The 24,877-nt window shown below is 37.3% G+C and overlaps 1 pseudogene; it reads left to right on the forward strand.

Moving 5' to 3' along the window:
- The first annotated feature begins 1,035 nt into the window (after window positions 1–1,035).
- LOC130872677 (vomeronasal type-2 receptor 116-like) lies at window positions 1,036–23,814 on the forward strand (annotated as a pseudogene).
- Window positions 23,815–24,877: the final 1,063 nt, after the last annotated feature.

Consider the following 24,877-nt stretch of genomic DNA (forward strand, 5'->3'; position numbering starts at 1 on the left):
TTTACACATAAACACAGCATCACTTCCCAGTTTCTCTTTGCTTCAAATATACTAAACAAGACTTCTTCACAGTCTCTACTAGATTATAAAACGAATAAAATAATGTAAGAAATCAGAGATAAACCAGAAGAAATGGGTATAAACACAGTATTGATCTGCTTGAACAGAGGACCAGAGAGTAAGGTCATGTTTAGAAATCTAATACTCGGCTTCTCATTAATAATGATTGGCTGGGAGGAGGAGTGATAAGACTTGTGTAGTATTAGAAGTGAGGCACAGAGGTCTGGTTTTCTCTCTGAGTCTTTTGAATACTTAAAATCAGCATTCAACATGGAAATGAACTGTGGTTCTATGATGAGCTGGGTGGTTTTGGCGCAGTAGGATTCAGAAAATGTCTGGGTTAGCCCTGATTAATGGATTTCAAGACAATGGAAGCATAGTCTTTGGTTAGATATTTTGAACCTGTCTCTTGAGTAGAATAGGCCCCACTGTGTGTGCTGTGTGGTGCTCAATTGCTCTAAACATGAAGCTGTTTTTCCCTGACGTGGACTCGGTGAAACAATTCCCAGTACAGAGCCATGAATTCCGACTTTGTGAATCCTACTGAACCAATGATGCATGTCTCACTGTGGATCATCCAACAAAATACACTGACATCATTTCTAAAGTTGTTAACATAAACAAATTGATAATGTAGTCATGGGAACAAATTTTCTCAAATTGGCATCTTCCCAGGGGCATAATTTTCACAAAAATGAGTGATGGCATAGCTGTCCTTGTATCTATTTATAAACCAAATTTCATCACATGTTTTCTGGAAATCAGATGCAGAGCCTCAGGGAAGAGAGTGCCAAAGTTTTCTCAATGGATAAGGAAACAACTGCACTCACACAAAAAGAAAAGATTCGTGAATGCATAAGTAGCTTCTCATATGACCCAGAAATAAAAGCAGGTGATGATAACCAAGTGCCGACTGGATGTGCTGATCTACATGGAAGTTCATAATTCAACTGCCCAGGCTTAGAACAGACAAACATGCTTACTTTGGTTTTGTTCTTCTTGTTCCTGAACATTTTACCTCAGGAGTCCAGTTTCATTCATCCCAGGTGTTTTTGGAGAATGCAGCAGAATGAAGAGAATTATGACGACATATTGAGATATTATACCTTCTATATTTTCCCAATAAATAGAATAGATGCTGTGGAGTATTTGGAAGGCCGTTTGCATGAAGAGTAAGTGCCTTTGTATTTTCTATGTAAATGTCATCATAGATATTCCATGAGGGGCCAAGAGGATGAATATCTGAACAATGCCTTGTATATTCTGCCCTCTTCTCCCAACCTGCACCCAAATAAAAAACACCACATTCTTTTAGAGACTACATGTTATTTTTCTATGTTTAAATTTCCAGAGAATGTTCTATTTTTCTCCCAGACACCCTCCAAATTACCAGACTGGGTGCTGTGTGAAGAAGGACTCTATACTTTTTCCATCACATATAGCCTGCCTTTTCACAGTTTCCACAGCACAGTAGCAGGTGATGCCTCATCAAAAGAATTCCCATTCTATTTCAATTAATGTCATCCTAATTGGGTATAAGTAAATGGCAATAAAGTCTCCTCATGGACATTCCATCAATGTGTGTGTCCTATGTCCAATGCTAGGACAACTAACATTTGTGGTACTTCTAGCTGTGGAGAGCTTTCACAAAGATTTTCAGTTACTCTCTCAGATGCTCTGCATGTGGTCACACTAAAACTTTTAAAGATGCATCAAGACAGGAAGTAGGAAATCAGTCCACTCTGAACTTTCTATGAGTTCCTGTTCTTGATAGTTCACATATATACATGCACAACCACTGGCCTTTAATTTCAAAGTCCATTTCTTCACTGAAACATTAGTGTAAAGAAAGAATGTATAGAACGTAAATGATAGGTTTGCATTCTTTGAAAAATGAAGCTGACACCAATAATGGTGACTGCTCACTTCTGCTGTCACTCGCTTTAGTGACAGTTGTGCCATTTGAGAATTGGCACTACCTGATAACAGGGATAGAGGAGGTACCTACCAGGTTCACCTCTGCCGTTATTTAAGAGGCATGTATATTTTCTTTCCATGTCTAAGTTGTTTATTCTCTTACCCTCATATCACATTGACCTTTCTTGTTTTTCTGTAAGTCACTTTATTAATTATTTCTGCCCGTTTTACCAACTTTTGAAATATACATATTTTAATTTTATCAATTGTTAAGAGCTGGTTTCAAACACAGAACTTTCATCCACTAGGTCACTTTATTGTCTCAAATCATAGATGTTTCTTAATACTTAGATTAAAGGATTTAGTGTTTGAGTTTCCCAAGTTCTAATCTCAGATTCCTGTTGAAATTACCGAAATTTTCAATGTTATATTTTCTGTGTGGTAATAAAGAATATTCTAAATTTTTTATTTCATAAAAATATAGATAAATACCTATTTTCATACATAAAACAACACAGTGGTACAATTTCTAAGTGGCAAAGTGTATTTAACTTGAATGAATTATTCAAAATTATAATGTATGTTTCATATTTAATGGTTAGATTATATACAATGAGTTAGGAAGAAACAGCAATTATTCTTCCCATATACAGAAACACAGATTGGTATTATTCTCTTCCAACTGACTACTTACCCATTGTTATTACATGAAATTCCATAAATATTTAACATACACTTTACAACTAAGGTCTTCTATTTTGCAAATATGTAATACTGGGACATACAAATCCCAGTAGGCTGCCATTGTTATTGTAATTGGATGGAGTAGGAGGGTCTTCTGTCTGTGTGTTACTTTCATTGGTTAAATAAAAAGACTGCCTTGGCCTTTTGATAGGGCAGAAAATTAGGTGGGTAGAGTGAAAGAACAGAATGCTGGGAAGAAGGCAGTGTGGAAGACGCCATGCCTTTTCTCTCCCAGAAAGATGATGGTTAGACTCATGCAGTTAAGCCACAGTCAAGTGACAATACAGATTATTAGAAATGGGTTGAATCAACACATAAGAACTAGCCAATAAGAGGTTAGAACTAATGGGCCAGGCAATGCTTAAATGAATACAGTTTCTGTGTAATAATTTCAGGTAAAGCTAGCCAGCAGCTGGGCGGTCGGGAATGGACTGCCGCTTCTTATACAATTGGAAAGATATCTGGAAAGATATTTTCCGGAAGAAAATTTATGTTGGTCAGATACGCCCAGAGTGAATATATGGCATACTGTTGTAAACATAAAATAGGTGAACAATATTGGGGAAGAAGTACATGCCCTTAATTTCATCACTCAGGACCTGGAGCAGGTATAGCCCCATACCTTTAAGGCCAGTCTAGTCTACAACAAAGGATCATTCAAAACCATGGAATCCATTCATTATTTATGACCTAAATGTGCATTAATACTGTCCATACACACAGATGCATACAGACATACATTTTTACAAAATACAACTCTGGTATTTGAATACATTTAAAAATATACCTTAAAAAAGATTTTATGACTGAAAAAGATAAGAAAAAGAAAAAGGTGAAGATGGATAGGATGGGATATGTTAAGTATATCACCCACTGATTATAAATAATTGTAAGCAGAAGAGCCAAATATTGCCCATACTACTTTATTCTCATCAGACATTTTGACTGCCTTAGCCTATTCAGTTAATTTCACAGAAAATACAGTAGATTCTATGGTTCACACATCATGTGCGTTTTTATTGTTCAATCATTTAAAAATAAAATCATGACCAGGTTCACTCTTTGGTCAAAGCCTGTGGCCTTATCTTTACCTTTTGAGCAAGCACTCAAAAACCAGAGGTGGACAAGGTTCTCTGTGAAAGATGACGATGGCACAACTTTTTTCATTGGAGACGCACTCTCATGAAATACTAAAGTTTTTTCAAGCTTCCAGCTTCTTATATCATCTGAACATCACAGCACAAAAGATTCATTTCAAACATTGGGTGTGGTTGGGAATATCATTCAATACTCTTTGTATTCATTGCACATGATTTTCTGTAGGTATTTGTCCTATTAATCACAGTATCATTTTACAGAAAACGAAATGAAAACTATCAGTTTGTATTGGCCTTAATTTTTTCTATGGATGAAGTCAACAGGAACCCTGATCTTTTACCAAATATGACTTTACTATTTGAAATTTTGCCAAGTGGGTGTAAGACTGTGCCACAATTACGTACTTGCATTCATTATTATTATAGTATACTTATTAAAGGTACTACTGGTGTGTTTCCTAATTATCACTGTAAAAACTGGAACACGTGTATAGTTATGCTTTCAGGACCAAGCTGGGTAGTATCTTCTATGGATGCAACAGCCATGCAAAGTCTCCATTCTTATCAGGTGAGATTTTGTGTGGTCATGGGTTGGCAAGAAATCTTGTCTCCATTGGTGCCACTCTCAGGGGCTAAGAAAAGTGTGAGGAGGAGACTGGCCTACACTTATCTCAAACTGTTTAGTCCATGGGTACTATTCAGGGGACTTCTGTATTTATCTTTTTGAAATAGAGATAAGGGAAGAGCAACAGGCAAGGGTGTGATTTAGAACTCTTGGCAGAAAAGTGGGTTTAACAAGTCCTTAGGAGTGCATTCTACCACACACTGTTCCCTGTTTCCTAGTTTTTTCAGCTTACCTATGGACCCTTCCATTCTTCTCTGAGTGATGGTGAACAATTTCCTTTTCTATATCAAATGGCCCCTGAAGACACATCTCTACCTCTGGCCATGGTCTCCCTCATACTTCACTTCAGCTGGAATTGGGTTGGACTAACCATCTCAGACAATGATCAGGGTATCCAAATTCTCTCATATTTGAGAACAGAGATGGAAAAAAATATACTCTGCTTTGCCTTTGTTAACATAATTCCGCTCAACATTCATTTGTTCATAAGAAGAGCTAAAGTGTATTACAACCAAATCTTGATGTCATCCTCAAATGTTATTATCATTTATGGTGAAACAGATAGTACTCTATCTTTCAACTTTAGAATATGGACATCTCAAGGTATACAGAAAATATGGGTCACCACCTCACAGTTCGATGTCACTACAAGTATGAGTGACTTCTTGCCTGAATTGTTCCATGGGACTCTAGCATTTGCACACCACCATGCTGAGATTTCTGGTTTTAGAAATTTTTTCCAGTCAAAGAACCCTCTCAAATACTCAGATGAATACCTGGCAGGGCTGGAATGGATGAATTTTAACTGTGGAATCTCAGCTTCTATGTGTAAGACACTGAGGAACTGCTCATCCAACAGCTCATTGGAATCACAGACATTCGACATGGCTTTTAGTGATGACAGCTATGACATATACAATGCTGTGTATAGTATAGCCCATGCTCTCCATGAGAATCTTCTTCAGCCAATGGACAATCAGGAAGAACACCTGTCTAAGTGCATGAAGGTGATATTTCTATTTGATGATATTCATTGTTTTCTATATCAGTCTTTATTAGGGTCTCAGCTATCCCATTCTAGTGGGTTATGATATATTTCCCCATTTGGAAAGATTTTTGAACACGTTTTCCTCTTGAGTAATTAAACTTAGAGTTTTGGAAAATCTCAAATGCAAACGTTGTGGAGTGGGAGACACAATTTCTCAATGAAAATCAATTATTCTGTTATAGAACACCTGACTATCTTCACCCCAGTTCTAATACTGGAAACATGGGAGTCTTCTTCATTAATCCTCTCCATGATTAAAAGATGAGCTTTTGTTCATTAATTGTCTGATATGTGGTAATCAGTGTAGGGGGATATTTTGCACAGGTATTCTAAACTGAATCTGCCCCAACTCTGGGCTCTGGAAAACTCACGTATGTGTGAATGGATGGTTCTTTTTGTGTAAGGGTGGATGTTTGTGTGTTTCTCTGTACTACTGGGTATATCTGTTTAGATGTTAAATATGTGTTCCTATCTATCTGCCAATCTACCTGTGTGTATAAGTGGGAATAAATTGGCCTTTTGTCAATGTCTTTCTCTATGGGTGTGTTTCCATGTGTCTCTCCCTATGTGTATTTTCAGTGCATGTATCTATATGTTTCCATGTGTACGATTTGTCTGTTTTTGTGGTTGTGCTTGCACTTAGGCATATTTGTGTTACTGTGTATGGGTGTGTTTGGTGAATGTGTTGTACATATGTATATCTGTGTTTCTGCTCCTCTGTATATATATCTGTCTTTGCATTTGAGGATAAATTTGTCTCTGCCAATGTCTCCCTGCATGGTGTTTATATCTGTGTATGTATCCTTGTGCATATTTATCCACAAATTTGTGAGCATGTGTATGGACCTGTGTATGTTTTTGTGAGTTTCTCTTTCTCTGTGTCTGAGTGCATAAGTCTGTCTCTGTGTGTCTGTATGTTCAAATCCTTTCTTGGCTTCAGGTGTATGTATGTGTATATAGTATGTGCCTGTATTATGTATGTATCTATGTATGAATATGAGTCTGTGTGTATGTGTTTATCAATATTTAATACTTACAATTGGTGTCGTCATATATGTCTGTGCTTATGTTTGGTAGTTCCTCTGAAAAAAATAAAATTTTAGGACTGTTATTATATTTCCATTTATCTACTTGCTTTCATTGAGATTCTCACATGGGCACATTCAAGAAAGTTGCATTGAAGATGAAATCAGAATATATTTTCTGACTTCAAGGAAGGGCACATTCACTAAAGAATGCTGACTGTCTTTCAGCTGTACTCCTTACTTAGGAAGACCCAATTCACTAATCCAGTTGGGGACAGAGTGAATATGAACCAGAAAGAAAAACTGCAGCCAGAGTATGACATTTTCCAGATTTGGAATTTCCCAAATGGTCTTGGACTTAAGGTGAAGATAGGAATGTTCAGCCCATATTTTCCACATGATCAACAGCTCCATTTATATGAAGACGTTATAGAGTGGGCCACAGGAAGCAGACAGGTACGTCTGACCCAATGTGCTGATTTATATTACACAGCAGTAATACTGTCACGTGGGTCCACTTGTGCTTCCATGTAAGTTAGTAAAAATAGATTGTCACTTTAGGAGCCATTTTCTAGCCTCCTACAAAATGTTTTTCTTTTCACTTTTTTGATGTGACATTTTATGAATTGTTTCAGGATTTCATACATGCATACTGTGATTTTTTATCATACCAGAACATGTTTCAAGCTTTTAAAATAAATAGCAAACTGGTGGTTACCACTATTTAATATTATTTCCTGCAATTCAGAAACATTCTGTTGGTCCCATTTTAATTACTACATAGTGGTTTTCCTCTTTTCAGCTGCACCTCTGATACAGATGCTGAAAGACTGAGACTAATGGTAAGGGAGGAGTAAAGTAAACATATGCCAATCATTCATTTTTATTATATAATTTGCTTTAAGTGATTTGCCAACAGGTTCTAAATTGCCAATATCTTTAGCCATGCATTGACATAACATTTTTTGACCCATTTAGAAACCTTGTGAATTGCAATCTTGTTTTACCTTTCTGCCTTTTTCTTTTCTGTTGGTATGAGTGTTTTTCGCATGTTTCTGTGCAGTACTGGAATGTGTGGTGCATATGCATGTTTTTGATTTCCATAAAACTGGAGACAACTTGGTTCCACACAGGGTGAACTATAAATGAATCTTTCATCTGTTCATGAAGAGCAATTGTTATTGACAGCTGAGCCATTTCTCTAGCCCTGAAGCTTATACTGTAAAAGAAATTTCTCACTAGAGGAACATTTCTTGATCCCATGAATTCTTTCATAGTTCACCTAAAACAAACAAGTGTGTATCCCGTTTCCTTATCTCTTTGGGTGGAGGTATTGGTAGTAAAGAAATTTGCTTTTGAAAATTTATAAATGATATATTCTTCTATGGGTTCTATGTATGTTATAGATAAGAATTCTCATGAAGGTGATTTTAAGGTATCTAATCCAAACTCTGAAACTACAAAGTAGCTAGAAATTTAAAGGAGTTAACTTCAAGAGAGACTCCAAGCTTTATCTGAAGTTAAATCTCAGTTTGCTCAGGCATTATGAAATCTACAGTTAATATCCTTTCTCAGAGTGATGAGGAGTCATTCTCAGTGATAAGGACATTTGATCTGAAGGTTTAACTACTGAACTACATGTCCATTCAGAGATCAGCAATGATATTTCACATGTGTTGTAAGCTAGCCTCACTTTAGCATTATGAAAACATCCACTGCAGGAATCCAGAGGATTACATACCATGCAACCAAGGCTATACTCCTAGATATGCAAATTTCAATACACAAACAAGTGAAGAAACTATGAAGACATCCATGCAACATAACTCCAAATATTAGAGTCAGAGGTTTAACAAGAGTGTGTTCAATGAAGTACTGAACAAAGAATTAAAAGATGACATTAAAAGTCAAACAACCTCCAGAACAAAGCAAGGATTTCACAAAAACTTGCATTCAATACAGAACTGTGTGAGGAAGTGACAGATACATCCCAAATGTACAAAATAATGAAAAAATTCAAACTAAAATATGGAAAGGAAAGACAAATGAAATCACTTAAAAATATCAGTGAAAAATCTCACTAGCAGAATACTTTAAGATGACAACAGGGTGGCAAGACTCGAAGACCAGGCTGAAAATAAAGATCTGAAACTATGATGAAGATAAAAATAAGAAAAAAATAAAAGATGTGTGAGACCAAGAGGATAAAATTAAATGATCCAATTTTTAACCTATTGCCAGAAGAGAAGGATACACCATAAGCATCAACAGTATATCCAATAATATGTAACAGTGACTTTCCAGAATACAGTGGGACATGTGGCTATCTATAAAAATGAGGCATTTAAATACCAAACACATTATATCAGAAGAGAACCTTCCCCTGATATAGTTTACTTTGAATTCAAAATATATAGGACAAAGAGAAGAAGTTGAAGGCTTCAGGAAAGAAGTCCATTTCATAGTAATTCTCCACCTGGATTACAGTAGATTCCTTAATGAACTCTCTGAAAATTGGACAGTATCAGTGATAGAACTGAAGAAGTTAGATTCATAACTATAGATTCAATATAATCTATAATATAAATAATAATCTATAATACATATAATATAAATAATCATCTATAATATAAATAATCTGTAGTGTCAATATAAATAATCTATAATAAATATAGATTCAACACTATACCCAGCAAAGTTATCTTTCATAAAAGAAGACTGTGTTGCCTCCTCTTGCTTATCAAGTTGACAGTATTTAGAATTTAATGAAACCCAAATATGCAGAGCAAAACTGAAAGGAATTTTTGCTTAATGTGAAGTGGGATGATCCATTTCTTATCCATCCATATTTTGAAATAGAAAAAAAACCTTAAAAAGTGGAGGGGTGGTGCATGCCTTTAATCACAGAACTCTTGAGGCACAGGCAGGTCGATCTCTGAGTTGGGGGACAACCTGGTCTACACATTGAATTCCAGGACAGCCAGGGTGAAAGATAAACCTTGTAGTTAAAAACAAAACAAAAAATAAAGAAAAAAGAAGTATGACATACAGAAAGGAAAGCTAAAGGACTGAAAGAGAGTGAGAGAAAGAGAGAGACAGAGAGACAGAGAGAGAGAGAGAGAGAACCTGCTATTAATTGACATCTTTTAAATGTGGAAAGTTTTTTATCTGGATTTTCAGTTGGGAAGACACAACTTTAATCCAGATCATTTCATTTAGGAAAATCCACCTCTTATCTTGGATACACCCTTTACTAGAATCACTGTCATTAAGGGTATTTCTTTGGGATTCCAAGGTATACTGGAGAATGGCTGAGGCATTAAGCCTCATGGACTATTATGGAATTCATATGAAGAGCAATAATAATTAGCTAAAAATTTTCAAAATCAATTTATTGTTAGCTTCCCATTCTCTAGTCAAAATACACAAACATCAAGATTGGCAATAAAATCAGCAGTCATTTTTACTTCCAAAACCAAACCTCACTTACAAACATGAAGAGAATACTTCTATAAATATGGGGTGGGAGAATTTTGAGGAAATGTAACCCTGATTGCTCTTTGGGCTGACGAGGGAGGGGGACTTGACTGAGGGAGGGGGAGGGAAATGGGAGGCGGTGGCGGGGAAGAGACAGAAATCTTTAATAAATAAATAAATAAACAAAACAAAAAACAAAAAAAAATAAGAGACTAAACATTTTGATGGACATAGATGTAAAAATTCTCAACTAAACCTGAGTAAAAACTCAACAACAGACCTTTCCATCTCTCTCCCAAAAAGGCAGTTTCTGTCTCTCCCTTCTACCCACTTCTTCCCCCTCTCTTCCTCTCTCTCTGTTTTTTCCCTTTTGTGCTTTTCCCTTCCATAACCCACTAAATAAATATCAAACCTCATTCTGCAAAAAAAAAAAAAAAAAATGAAACAATAAAAAACACAAAATCTCAACAACACAACAGAAATATCTGCTCCTTTGGTAAAGATGACTGCATTTCAGAGATACAAGTTTGGTTCAACATATACAGATCAGTTACGTAAATGTGGCAGATAAATAAACTCATGGATAGAACTAGAGGATCATCCAAATATGTGCAGAAGGTGCGCATAACAATTTCAGCATTCATTCAAAGTTAAAATTTAAAAAAAACAGCACAAAAGAAAGATCACATCTTGACAAAATCAGTTTTTCTTTTAATTAATATTTTCAAGCCTGATAACTTTAAAAATGTTTTCTGTGGCAAAGCATTTGACAACATTGTCCTACAAGAAGAGAAACTCAAGAATTTCCATTAAAATCCTAAGTGAGGCCAGTTGTATGTTGAGGTACATATCTTAATCTAAATTCTTGGGAAGCAGAGACATTCAAAGCCCTGTCTTTTTATGGAAAGTCTGGCCTACATAACAATTCCAAGCCAGCTAAAGATGCATATAGAGACCACACTTCAAAATATATGGGCAAAAAGTGGACTAGTACATACATGTACTCCACAGTCATTCAAAATAGTCTTTAATATCTTAGCAAGTATAAAAAGAAATTGCAACCATAAAAAACAAAAAAGAAGGGAATAAATGTGTCCTCTGATAGCATACATGTTTAACCCCAGCATTCAGGAGGCAGAAGAGGCATATCCTTGTGGGATCTAAGTCAGCCTAATCTATAGAAGGAGTGAGGTCTACCACCACTACACTGTGAAACCCTCATTCAAGGAGGCAGAAAACAAAGGAATGTTTGTCCCTAATTATATTGTGGAGAATATGAAAAAGACTGTGCATAGGAGACACTGCAGTTTCAACACTAAACTCAGCACGAAACAGAGCATGCAATGTGAGACTGCAGTATTAGCAGCTTTCCGAAGCAGCATAAAGAGCCCTATCACCAGGTTTTTGATGATTTGAAGATATTTTAAACTTTAAGAAATCATTCAATTAACCTCAAGATTTTTAACTTTTATCCAGGTTCTGCAGTAACTGCAGCATTTGTCAAGCACTTTATTCTCAGGAAACATTCCACCTTCCAGCTCAGTGCACATCAACTCAGCACTTCATCACTAGAAATGCACCAGGCTCTACCTATTCATCTGTCTTTTTACACTATGTAATGCTTTGCAGAGTGATTTTAGTGGAGTTCGTGTGTGCTATCTCAGATTTGAGGAGTATTTCCTTGTTTAAGATTTCTCCATTAGTCCTAGTTTGCTATGCTATTGCTGTGATTAAACAGACCATAAGCAAAGTGAGAAGGGAGGGCTGGTTTGACTCGTGGGTTATAGTTGAAAGAAGACAAGGCAAGAATCTGAATACTGCAACTAAAGAACAGATCCTGAAAAAAAAAACACTGTTTACTGGCTTCTTCTACTTGATTTCTCATACAGCCTGCCTAGGGGACAGCATTGCCTACAGTAGACTGGGCACTTCTACATCAAATACCAATGAGTAAAATGTTTTGAAGTTATAATGACAGGTTAATCCAATGAAAGAATCTTTTGGTTATGGTTCCCTCTAACTCTTTAATGTACTTTGTGTCAAATTGCAAAAATTAAGTAGGAAAAAACTCTTCGCATGCTCTGTCATGTTTATTTGTCCAGAGTGAACAACGCATTCTTCTTCCTAAATTTCCAGCAATGTTATGCTATCAATTTTATATTAAATTGTTTCTACACATTCACATAAATTGGCATTCTATAATATGCTGAGTAAAATATGGTCACTCTTTGGTGTATATAAAATAAATTTATTGATATTTTATCAAGGTAAGTTAAAGTAGTTATGGAATGAATAGGCAGATCTCCTGATATCATCATGTGTCTAATTTTCCTCAGATGCCACCCTCTGTGTGCAGTGCTGATTGTGGCCCTGGATTCAGAAAGTTCAGGCAGGAGGGAATGGCAGCCTGCTGTTTTGATTGTAGTCCCTGCCCAGAAAATGAAATTTCTAATGAGACAAGTGAGTATTTACTGTGGAGATAAACCCTTCATGTTGATCAGCCTCTCTAACATACAGAGGGATGATCAAAGGGCTAAAATCTGCTGCACAGATTGAATATATCCCTTTCTTAAGTTAGATTTAATGGAATGTGGTTATAAGGACCATGTACATAGAAGAATCAATGAAGATCAGAATAGGACATCAGATCCACTGAACTCTGGTGTGCGAGGTTCTTCTATCAGTCTCTCACTACAGAACTCTGTTATGTGGATGTTAGAAACGATTTAGAAGTTCTTTGTATAGTTAATGAAAAGAGGAATAATTATTTGTACAATTAAATCAAAAACAGTTAAATATAAAACAGAAGACTTTAAGCAATATCCAGAGACCCCCTTTTCAAAGGATCAATGTGATTTAAACTCTAGAGAATATTGATAATCACTGACATACGATATAGAACATATGAGGAGTCCTGCATTCAATAATTTTATGTATAAAACTCACTTAATAATGTCACAAATATCATATTTAAACAGATTGGTATGAAAATACCTTAGTCACAGTTATCTGAATGGTGTTGTCACCTACAAGCTCTTCGTAGTCAAATGATTATTTGTTTAGTGTTGGGTATATACAGATGACAGACATATTGTTTTTCTCTGTGGTTCTCACACCATGTAATAAAATAAAAGTCTTTAAATCATAATAATGGCCAATAATATGGCAAAGTAATTAAATCCCTTGCTACTACAGCTAATGAGTTCATCTTCAGGACCCATGTAATAAATAGAGGTAATGAACTCCTAGAAATTATCTTCTGACTGTTGGGGGAGGTTGCATGTTCACCCAAATGCCCAGACTCGAAATAATCACACAGATACTGTATTCATTAAATCACTATTTGGTCCATTATGTTTAGCTTCTTATTGGCTAACTCTTACATAATAATGCAGTAGAATCAAAACCCAGTGCCATTGTCCTTGGCTTTTCAGTCAGCCCTCATTGCAGCAACGTTCAGAGAGTCCAGTTTGATCACATGCTCCACCAATTCCAGTCCAGCTGGCCTTGGTGGGCTCCCATTAGATTAGCCCCGCCATCTCAGTGAGTGGGCACACGCCTCGCATCCTGACTTCCTTGCTCATGTTCTCCCTCCTTCTGCTCCTCATTTAGACCTTGCGAGTTCAGTCCAGTGCTCCAATGTGGGTCTCTGTCTCTCCATCCATCGCCAGATGAAGGTTCTATAGTGATATGAACGATATTCATCAGTGTGGCTATAGGGTAGGGCCAGTTCAGGCACCCTATCCTCAGATGCCCAAGAAACAAGCTGGGGACATCGCCTTGGACACCTGGGAACCAATCTAAAGTCAAGTCTCTTGCCAATCCTAAAATAGCTCCCTTAATTAAGTTATCTACTTCCCTGCTCCCATATCCACCCTTCCTCCATCCCAACCATCCAATTCCCACAACCTCTTCCCATCCTCCCCTTCTCACTTCTCCCAATCTCCCCTTAGACCCTCCCCACCACCACCAAGCTCCCAATTTTTCCCTGGCAATCTTGTCTACTTCCAATATCCAGGAGGATAACTATATGCTTTTCTTTGGGTTCACCTTCTTATTTAGCTTCTCTAGGATCATGAATTATAGGCTCGATGTCCTTTAATTGTTACTAGAATCCACTTATGAGTTAGTACATACCATATTCATCTTTTTGGGTCTGGGTCACCTCACTCACTATAGTGTTTTCTTTTTCCATCCATTTGTATGCAAAATTCAAGATGTCATTGCTTTTTACTGCTGAGTAGTACTCTAATGCATATATATTCCACGTTTTCTTTATCAATTCTTCCATTGAGGGACATCTAGGTTGTTTCCAGGTTCTGGCTATTACAGATAATGCTGCTATGAACATAGTTGAACAAATGCTTTTGTCATATGATAGGGCATCTCTTGGATATATTCCCAAGAGTGGAATTGCTGGGTCCTGGGGTAGGTTGACTCCCAGTTTCCTAAGAAACCACCACACTGATTTCCAATGTGGTTGCACAAGTTTCCATTCCCACCAGTAATGGATGAGTGTTCCCCTTACTCCACATTCTCTCCAGCAAAGGCTATCATTGGTGTTTTTGATTTTAGTCATTCTGAAAGGTGTAAGATGGTATCTCAAAGTTGTTTTGATTTGCATTTCACTGATTGCTAAGGAGGTTGAGCATGACCTTCAGTGTCTTTTGGCCATTTGAACTTCTTCTGTTGAGAATTCTCTATTCAGTTCAGTGCCCATTTTTTTAATTGGGTTAATTAGCATTTTAAAGTCTAGTTTCTTGAGTTCTTTATATATTTTGGAAATCAGACCTTTGTCTGTTGTGGGTTTGCTGAAGATGTTCTCCCAGTCAGTAGGTAGCTTTTTGTCTTAATGACAGTGTCCTTTGCTTTACAGAAGCTTCTCAGTTTCAGGAGGTCCCATTTATTCATTGTTTCTCTTATTGTCAGTGCTACAGGGGTTCTACATAGGAAGGGGTCTTCTGTGTCCATGTGTTGTAGAGTACTTCCCACTTTTTCTTCTATCAGGTTCAGTGTGGTCAGATTAATATTGAGGTCTTTAATCCATTTGGACTTGAGCTTTGTGCGTGGTGATAGATACGGATCTATTTTCATCCTTCTACAGGTTGAATTTAGTTATGCCAGCAGCATTTGTTAAAGATGCTTTCTTTCTTCTATTGTATACTTTTAGCTCCTTGTCGAAAATCAGGTGTTCATAGGTTTGTGGATTAATATCTGGGTCTTCAATTCAATTCCATTGGTCAACATCTCTGTTTTTGTTCCAATACCAAGCTGTTTTCATTACTGTAGCTCTGTAATAGAGTTTGAAGTCAGGAATGGTAATACCTTTGGAAGTACTTTTATTGTATAGAATTGTTTTGACTATTTTGGGTTTTTTGTTTTTCCATATAAAGTTGATTATTGTACTCTCAAGGTCTGTACAGAATTATGTTGGGATTGTGATGGGGGTTGCATTGAGTCTATAGATTGTTTTTGGGAGAATTGCCATTTTTACTATGTTGATCCTCCCAATCCAAGAGCATGGGAGATCCTTCCATTTTCTGGTATCCTCTTCAATTTCTTTCTTCAAAGACTTAAAGTTCTTGTCAAATAGTTCTTTCACTTCCTTGGTTAGAATTACTCCAAAGTACTTTAAGCTATTTGTGGCTATCATGAAAGGTGTTGTTTCTCTGATTTCCCTCTCTGTTTCTTTGTTCTTTGTGTATAGAAGGGCAACTGATTTTCTGGAGTTGATCTTGTATCTTGCCACATTACTAAAGATGTTTATCAGCTGTAGGAGTTCTTTGGTAGAGTTTTTGGGGTCCTTTATGTATACTATCACATCAACTGCAAATAACAAAAGTTTGACTACTTTCTTTCCAATTCGAATCCCCTTGATCTCCTTATGCTGTATTATTGCTATTGCTAGAACTTCAAGCACTGTATTGAAGAGGTATGGAGAAAGTGGACAGCTTGTCTTGTTCCTGATTTTGGTGGGATGGCTTTGAGTATCTCTCCATTCAATTTGATGTTAGCTGTTGGTTTGCTGTATATTGCTTTGACTATATTCAGGAATGAACTTGATATCCCTAATCTCTCTAAGATCTTTATCATAAAGGGGTGTTGAATTTTGTCAAATGCATTTTCATTATATAATGAAATTTTTCCCCAACCCTTTACTCTGTGGTGATGTCTGTCTTTGAGTTTGAGGTATGTTTGTTGTTTAGAGTAGATGGATAGATTCTATTTTGTATCCAATCTGTTAACCTGTTTCCTTTTAAATGTGAGTTGAGTCAATTTATATTAAGGGAAATTAATGACGAGTGATTGCTATCTCCTTTAATTTAGTTTTCATTATTGATGATGTTAATTTGTGTGTTTTTCCCTACTTTGGGATTTTTGGCTGTTAGATCATCAATTGTCGGTTTCTTTCTTTTTTTCTTTTTCTTTTTTTCTTTTTTTTGATGTAGCCAACTTCCTTGGGTTGTAGTTTTTCTTCTGACACTTTGTGTAGGGCTGGTTTTGTGGCTAGGTATTGATGAAATCTAGATTTCTCATGGAATATCTTGTTTTGTTCTTCTATGGTGATTGAAAGTTTTTCTGGGTATAGTAGTCTGGGCTGGCAGCCATGGTCTCTTAATGTCTGCATAATACATTGGAGGCTTTCATTGCCTCCAATGAGAAGTCAGGCGTGATTTTGAAAGGTCTGTCTTTATATTTTTCTTGGCCTTTTTCCTTTGCAGCTCTTAATATTCTTTCTTTATTCTGTATGTTTAGTGGTCTGATTATGATGTGCCAAAGGGATTTTTTGATACAGTCTATTTGGTTTTCTGTACACATTTTGCATCTTTATATATCTTTCTTAAGTTGGGGAACTTTTCTTCCACGATTTTGTTAAATGTATTTTCTCTGCTCTTCAGCTGAACTTCTTCTTCTTCTTCTATACCTATTATTCTTAGGTTTGGTATTTTCATGGTGTCCCATATTTCCTGGATAATATGGGTTAAGCTATTATTATATTTAATGTTTTCTTTGACTGATGAGTCTATTTCCTCTATTGTAATTTTCAGAGCTTGAGATTCTCTCTTCCATTTCTTGTATTCTGCTGTTTTTGCTTGCATTTGTGGTTCCTGATCATTTTCTCATGATTTTTGTTTCTATGAATCCCCTGGCTTGTGTTTTTTTAATTGTATATATTTCAGTTTTTAAGGCTCGAATAGTTTCTTACATATGTTTGATTGCTGTTTCTTGGTTTTCTTGAGGGATTTTCTAATGTCTTCTAAATTTTTGTCTGTCTTTTCCTCCATTTTTTGAAGGAATATCTCATTTCCTCTTTAAGAGTCTCCTGAACATTCTCCTGAAGTTATTTTTAGGTCCTTTTCTTCTGCTTCATCTTTATTCGGTAGATCAAGTCTTGCTGTTGAAGTGTCTCTAGATTTTACTGGTGTTGTATTTTTCTTTGTGGTGTTGAATGTGTTCTTACCTTGTCTACTCACCTTTTATTCTAAATGGTATGGTTTGGGCTGTCTGTGACTCTGTTCATTAATCTAGGTGCCAGTGGATCCAAGGCTCAGATGTTTGTTCCTTGTGGGACAGTCAGTACCATGGATCTAGTTACCCCATTGGTCACTCAGTGTTCCTGGAGGTTACTAGCCCTTTTTGGGTTTGCCCCTCTCCCATGGATTTTGCTGTCTCAGGCTTGCTCTGGCTTAAGCTGACAACTCAGACCTGTTCATGTAAATGTTCATAGTCTGGATCTGCTTCTGCAAAGGACACTGCCTCTGGGTTGGTCCTGCAAAGGTCTCTGGCTTCTATCTACCCCTTCAGAGATCCCAGACTTGGGTGTGCCTGGACCCACAGAGGACCTAGCTCAGGCCTACTCCTTCAGAGGTCCCAGACTCACATCCAGACCTGCAGGGGTTCTGAGTCATGTCTACTCACGGGAAGGTCCCAGGTTCATGCCCAGATCTGCAGTGGTCTCTAGCAATGGGCCACTCACTCAGTGGTTGCTCCCCTGTACCTGATCCTCTGGAGTTTGCTGTCTCAGCTCTGCTCAGACCAGGTTGCTGGCTCGGTCCTGCTTCTGTAAATGTCCCTGGTCTATATAAATTCCTCTTCCAAGGCTGGGACACCATAAACTAAGCTTAGCTTACTTAGTTCTATTCTTGAATTTTTATTTTAGTTTTCCAAACATTTTTTTAATTTTTTTTATTAAAAATTTCCGCCTCCTCTCCGTCTCCCTTTTCCCTCCCCCTGCCCCTACGCCCCACTCCTCTCCCCCTCCCTGTCCAGTCCAAAGAGCAGTCAGGGTTCCCTGGCCTGTGGGCAGTCCAAGGTCTTCCCCCTCCATCCAGGTCTAGGAAGGTGAACATCCAAACCAGCTAGGCTCCCACAAAGCCAGTACATGCAGTAGGATCAAAACTCAGTGCCATTGTCCTTGGCTTCTCAGCAGCCCTCATTGTCCACCATTTTCACAGAGTCAGGTTTTATCCCATGCATTTTCAGTCCCAGTCTAGCTGGCCTTGGTGATCTCCCAATAGATCAGCCCCACCGTCTCAGTGAGTGGGTGCCCCCCTCGTGGTCTTGACTTCCTTGCTCATGTTCTCCCTCCTTCTGTTCGTCATTTGGACCTTGGGAGCTCAGTCCTGAAAATTTTTATACACATCTCTCCTTTGCTAGTCCCACTCCCTGTATGCAGCTTTCCATGGCATATATCTCATAGCTTGGGAATCTCAACATCCTATTATCTCAAAATACAAATGTGGCTCATCTTCATATTTGCATTATATGAACTCTCACAGGATCTTCACTGAGTTTCTGACTCTGGGAAGTTCTTCATCAAAAAAGGAGTCACATGCAAACAGTAACTGTTTTTATTGTGTAACATGTTGTGGTTTCCCAGCTTGCCAAAGCTCTCAGTTCATTATCTCCCTGCAGTAGGATCTTCACCACAGCACCAGGTTTCCCAAACTCTTTATGTAGGCACTTAGTGCTATGAACTTTCCTCTTAGCTTATACTTTCCTAATGTCCCATTAGTTTGGGTATGTTGTGGATTCATTTCATTAAATGCTAGGATGTCTTTAATTTCTTTCTATATTTTTTCCTTTACTCAGTTCAGTTGTGAGCATTTCCATGAGTTTGTACATTTATTTTGGTTTGGGTTGCTGTTGAACTCTAACTTTAACCCATACTGGTTCCATGTAATACAAGGAGTTATTCAAATATCTTTGTATCTGGTGAAATTTTATTTATGACCAAGTATGTGTCAATTTTAGATAAGGTTCCATGAGGTGCTGAAAGAAAGTACGTTCTTTTGTGTTTTGGTAAAAATATTTCATAGTAGTCTCATAAGTCCATTTGAGTCTGATGTGTGATTTAAGCTTTAGTAATGTTTCTTTTAAAATGTTGGTGCTCTTGTATTTAGGGAATAGATATTCAGAATTAAGTCTTCATCTTGATGGATTTTGCTGTGATGAATATAAAATGTTCTTCTCCATATCTTTTCAGTAATTTTACTTTGAAGTTTATTTTTTTTTAGATATTAGGGTAGTTACACCAGCTTATATCTTAGATTCATTTGATTGGAAATTTTGTTCCCAATCTTTTACTCTGAAGTAATGTCTGTCTATGAGGTCTGAGGTGTGTTTCTTGTAAGCCACAGAAGGAGAGATCCTGGTTTCATATCCATTCTGTTAGCCTATCTCTTTTTATTGGCAAATTGAGTCCATTGATACTATGAAATGTTAATGATCAGAAATTACTAATTCTTGGCGGTTTTTTGGCCTTGGTGGTTTTAGTGTTTAAGTTTCCCTTCTTTTGGATTTTACTGTTGTGAGTTATCTATTGTCTGTGTTTACATAGATTTAGCAAGCTTCCATGGGTTGGTTTTTTTTTTTTTTTTTTTTTTTTTTTTTTTTTTTTTTGGTTTTTTGAGACAGGGTTTCTTTGTGGTTTTGGAGCCTATCCTGGAATTAGCTCTTGTGGACCAGGCTGGTCTCGAACTCACAGAGATCCGCCTGCCTCTCCCTCCCAAGTGCTGGGATTAAATGCGTGTGCCACCACCGCCCGGCTGGGTTGGAGTTTTTATTATAGCACTTCTGTAGAGCTGGGTTTCTGGATAGGTATTGTTTAAATCTGGTTTTGTCTTGAAATACATTGCTTTTCTTGTCTATTGTGATTAAGTATTTTTCTGGGCATAGTATTATGAGCTTGCATCTGTGGTCCCTTATTGTCTGTAAAACATCAGTCCAGGACTTTCTAGCTTGTAGGGTCTCCTTTGAGAAGACAGGTGTTATTCTGATAGATCTGCCTTTATATGTTTTTTGGCCTTATTCATCTGCAGCTCTTAAAATTCTTTCTTCATGGTTGTAGGATAAAGAGGCAGCTCAGCTTTATCTCCATAACCACATTTTCCTTTTTTAAAATAAAATAATTTAAGTCATAAAAAAAACTTTCTTCATTCTGTTGGCTTAGTGTTTGATTATTATGAGGAGAGAGGACTGTTTTTTGGTCTAGCCAATTTGGTATTATGTAAGCTTCTTGTACCTTCATACACATGTCCTTCTTTAGGTTGGGATATTTTTTTTTATTTTGTTAAATATATTTTCTGTGTCTCTGAGCTGAGATTCTTCTCCTTCTACCCTGATTACCCTTAGGGTTGGTGTTTGCATGGTGCCACAGATTTCCTGGATATATTATGATTGGAATTGATTGGATTTAACATTTCCTTTGACTTATGAATCTATTTCCTCCATTGTATCTTTAACATCTGTGATTGTCTCTTTCATCTCTTGTATTCTGTCCATAATGTTTGAATCAGTAGTTCCTGTTCACTTAGCCATATTTTTCATTTACTGAATTCCATCAGTTTATGTTTTGCTTATTGTTTCTATTTCAATTTTCAAGTCTTGAAGTGTTTCCTTTGCCTATTTGACTGTTTGTTCTTGGCTTTCTTTGTTTCTTTAAGGGATTTATTGATTTCTTTCAATACTTTCTTTGTCCTTTTTTTGATTTCTTAAGGGAATTTTTCATTTCCTCTTTCAGAGCAACTACCATTTTCCTAAAGTTATTATTAAGACTATTTTCTTGTGTTTCAGCTGTATTAGGTCTTACTGTTGAAGGATCATTATCAGCCCCATATTGCTCTTACACTTGTTGAATGTATTCTTGTGCTGACATTTACTCATTTGTTCTTCCAACAGGTGTGAGTAATGGCAGTGCCTAAGTAGTCTGTTCTTCCATCTAGTATGACTTGTAGACATGATCTTTCAACTGCTGAGTTTGCACTTGTACCTATGTAGTCTTCTAAGGTTACCAGGGATTACTGGCCATGGAGAGGATATTCAGGTGCCTGTTTGCTGCCTGTGGCTGGGCCAGGACTGCAGAGGAATGGACTTTTTCTTCCCAGAATTATTCTGTTCTCATTGACCTGCCTCTACTTCCTGTCTGGTTGTCCCACCTATACTTCCTGCCTGGCTACTGGCCAATCAGTGTTTATTTAAAATATAATTGACTGAATATAGACCATTGTTTCACACCAGGAGTGGGAATGCAGCCTGGAGGCAGATCTTTCAACTGCTTACTACTCATGGGCAGGTCTCTCAACTGCTTGCCACCTATGGGAACTGCCATGTTGCTGCTTGTTATCAACAATACTGAGGAGTAGAGCATCCTTACTATCAGATGAGGACACAGCTAAGGGCATACACTTTTTAATTTATTTCATTATGTTTGCATTTTCCAACATCAAAATTATATTTACATAATCTTCCTTTCTCATTTCCCCCTCCTTCTTAACCCATATAAACCCAACTGACCTCATTTTCACCATCTCTTTTGAGACTTTACATGTAAACACATACAAATTAGTGATTCTGACAGTACTGTAGCCATCCCAAGCGTGTTAGATATATCTCTAAAAAACTCTGTCCTTCTCTCACATTCCATTTGCCTTGCTAAAAACCATTAGATTACTATGGTAGCTTGAATAAAATTTGCCCCCATGACATCATGAGGAGTGAACCTATTAGGATATTTGGTCTTTTTGGAGAAGATATGGTCATATTGGATGAAGTGTTTCACTGTGGCAGCAGAGTATGAGGGTTCATACATGCTCAAGAAACACACAGTGAGTCTGTTTACTTCCTGTTGCCAATGGATAAAAACAGAATTCAAAGACCCTTCTACAATCGCAGGTTAATCTGCATACAACGATATCCCAAAATGATGATAATGGACTAAACTTCTGACTATAAGACACCCAATTAAATGTTTTTCTTTAAAAGAGTTGCCATGGTCATCATTTCTTTTCAAAGCAATATAAAACCTAAGACAATTACATTCCCAAAGCTAGCCACCAAGATCTTTTGCCTTAATCACCCACTTCCTCCACCTGAAATTGACTATCATTGTCCAGATATCAAAAGTGAGGTCAAGCTAGCAAAAATCCCTCATGAATGTCCTAATTATCCTGATAATCCAATTTAACACTTCATCCTAAAATGGGGTAACCCCTTTACCTTTATAAATTGCCATTTTCCCACAGGTGATACCTATTTCTACTGTATCAGAGAAAGCTTTGTCTTCTTGGCCCATATATCCACTCCTTTACCCTTTGTTCTGTTCCCTTCTCCCTCATTCCCTATCTCCTGTCTTTCTACTAAAAAATCTTTCCTTATAATGTGACAAATGATGACATTAACACACATTTAATAGACAAAGTAGTAATTGTTTGGATTCATTCCATTAAAAATAATGAATGAGTATTGTGAAATGGAAGTATTGTTTTGCAGCATTATCTTTTAATGTCATCCTCAGCACAAGTCCAGATATTGCAATGCTAATTCCAACACTCATAAATGAAATGTCTTGTCAAGAAAAATGCTCAAGATTCACTAATCTTAGTTTTTTTTTCTCCATCAGATGTGGATCAGTGTGTAAAGTGTCCAGAGGACCAGTATGCCAATGCAGAACACATCCATTGCATTGACAAAACTGTGAGCTCTCTGACCTATGAAGACCCCTTGGGGATGGCTCTGACCTTAATGGCCTTGTGCTTCACTGCGTTCACATTTGTGGTTCTTGGAATCTTCATAAAGCACCATGACACTCCACTTGTAAAGGCCAATAACCGGAATCTCAGCTATACCTTGCTTGTCTCACTCATCTTTTGTTTCCTGTGTCCCTTGCTCTTTATTGGTCATCCCAATGCACCTAAGTGCATCCTGCAGCAGATCACATTTGGAGTAGTATTCAGTGTGGCTGTTTCTACTGTGTTGGCCAAAACAGTGACTGTGCTTCTGGCTTTCAAATTCACAACCCCTGGAAGAAGGATGAGGTACTACCTGATTCCAAGGGCATCCAATTTCATCATTGTCATCTGTACCCTCATCCAAATCATTCTCTGTGCAATTTGGCTGGGAGTTTCTCCTCCGTTTATTGAAATTGATGCCAAGAGTGAACAAAGCCACATCATCATTGTATGTAGCAAGGGCTCAATGATTGTATTTCATTGTGTCTTGGGATACCATGGCACCCTTGCATTAGGGAGCTTCATTGTGGCTTTCTTGGCTAGGAATCTCCCTGACACATTCAATGAAGCCAAGTTGCTGACATTCAGCATGCTGATATTCTTTAGTGTCTGGGTTTCCTTTCTTCCTGCATACCATAGCACCAAGGGCAAGGTCATGGTGGCTGTAGAGGTCTTCTCCATCTTGGCCTCCAGTGCAGGCTTGCTGGGGTGTATCTTTATCCCCAAGTGCTATATAATTTTGTTAAGACCAGAAAGAAATTCTCTTAAAAAGTTAAAGGAGAAAGCATCTTCCTGAACTACCATTTCCTAAATTGAAAGTGACAGTTTTGGTACAAAACCACCTGTTATGATACAATGAAAGATGTATGCATTAGCTAGTGACTCTCACTGTTTCTTCTAATAAAGATGCCAAGTACTGACATACATACTACTTTTCTGAATGTAATCTCTTGTAATCTTCCATTTAACCACTTAATTTACAAGACCTGCCTATTGGACATTGCTGCATTGTAGAAGACTTTTTCTTTCTTTAATATACAAACAGATTTAAAATAAACTAAAAGTCCATCTATTGATGTCTGAGTGAATTTGTGTCTTTAACTGCCAGTGAGAACTGATGTAAATCAATAACATTTATCAGATTGCTAATTTAATTAAAAAGCAGAATTTCTGATCTTTAAAAAAAGGAAGAAAACTTGCTTAAACGTGGCAGCTCACATCATAGCACATGGCCAACTGATACAGAAAAATTAAGCTAAGTGTGGGGGACATCATGAGTTCCAGCTAGCCTTAGGTACATTGTGAAATCCCAGCTCAAAATATTAAAAACACCCAGCACATAGACCCATAACTAAGAACTCAGCGATTGTGGTTGCTTCCGTGAGTGTGTTTGTAACTATTACTCTATTCTAAACTCTTTTATTAGGTCTCAATCTGATCCAGACTACCTAGATACTAGCTAAATCCCGGAAGAAGGAAGAGAGCAGAGAGTCCCTTCTTGAATTAGACTGTAGATTTTGTTGGAGTTGGTGTGGCTACAAAGGGGAGGGATCAGTGGAAAGTTATAGAAAGAACTAAGCCAGAGAACTGCTCAGAGTTTTGGAGCCTGGAGCAACTGCATGCCACTGCTGGGATCTGAAGACCTGTTGTCAGTGTCCAGATCAGGTAAGTCCCTCAGCACTACCAGGACACCCCATCTCATGCAGCCTTCTCTGGCCTTGTCATCTCAATGTAACTTAAATAGTTCTTTACTTTGAGGAATCCCTTTTTCTCAAAACTAAGTCGCTCTACAGATTCTCTCCTGCCCTGGAACTCACAGACAAACTCCTCTTAGTCACCTGAGGCTTGGGCAACCAGAAATTTCATTGTGTATT

The sequence above is a fragment of the Chionomys nivalis genome, chromosome 4 (assembly GCF_950005125.1).
Source record: "Chionomys nivalis chromosome 4, mChiNiv1.1, whole genome shotgun sequence".
Lineage (NCBI taxonomy): Eukaryota > Metazoa > Chordata > Mammalia > Rodentia > Cricetidae > Chionomys > Chionomys nivalis.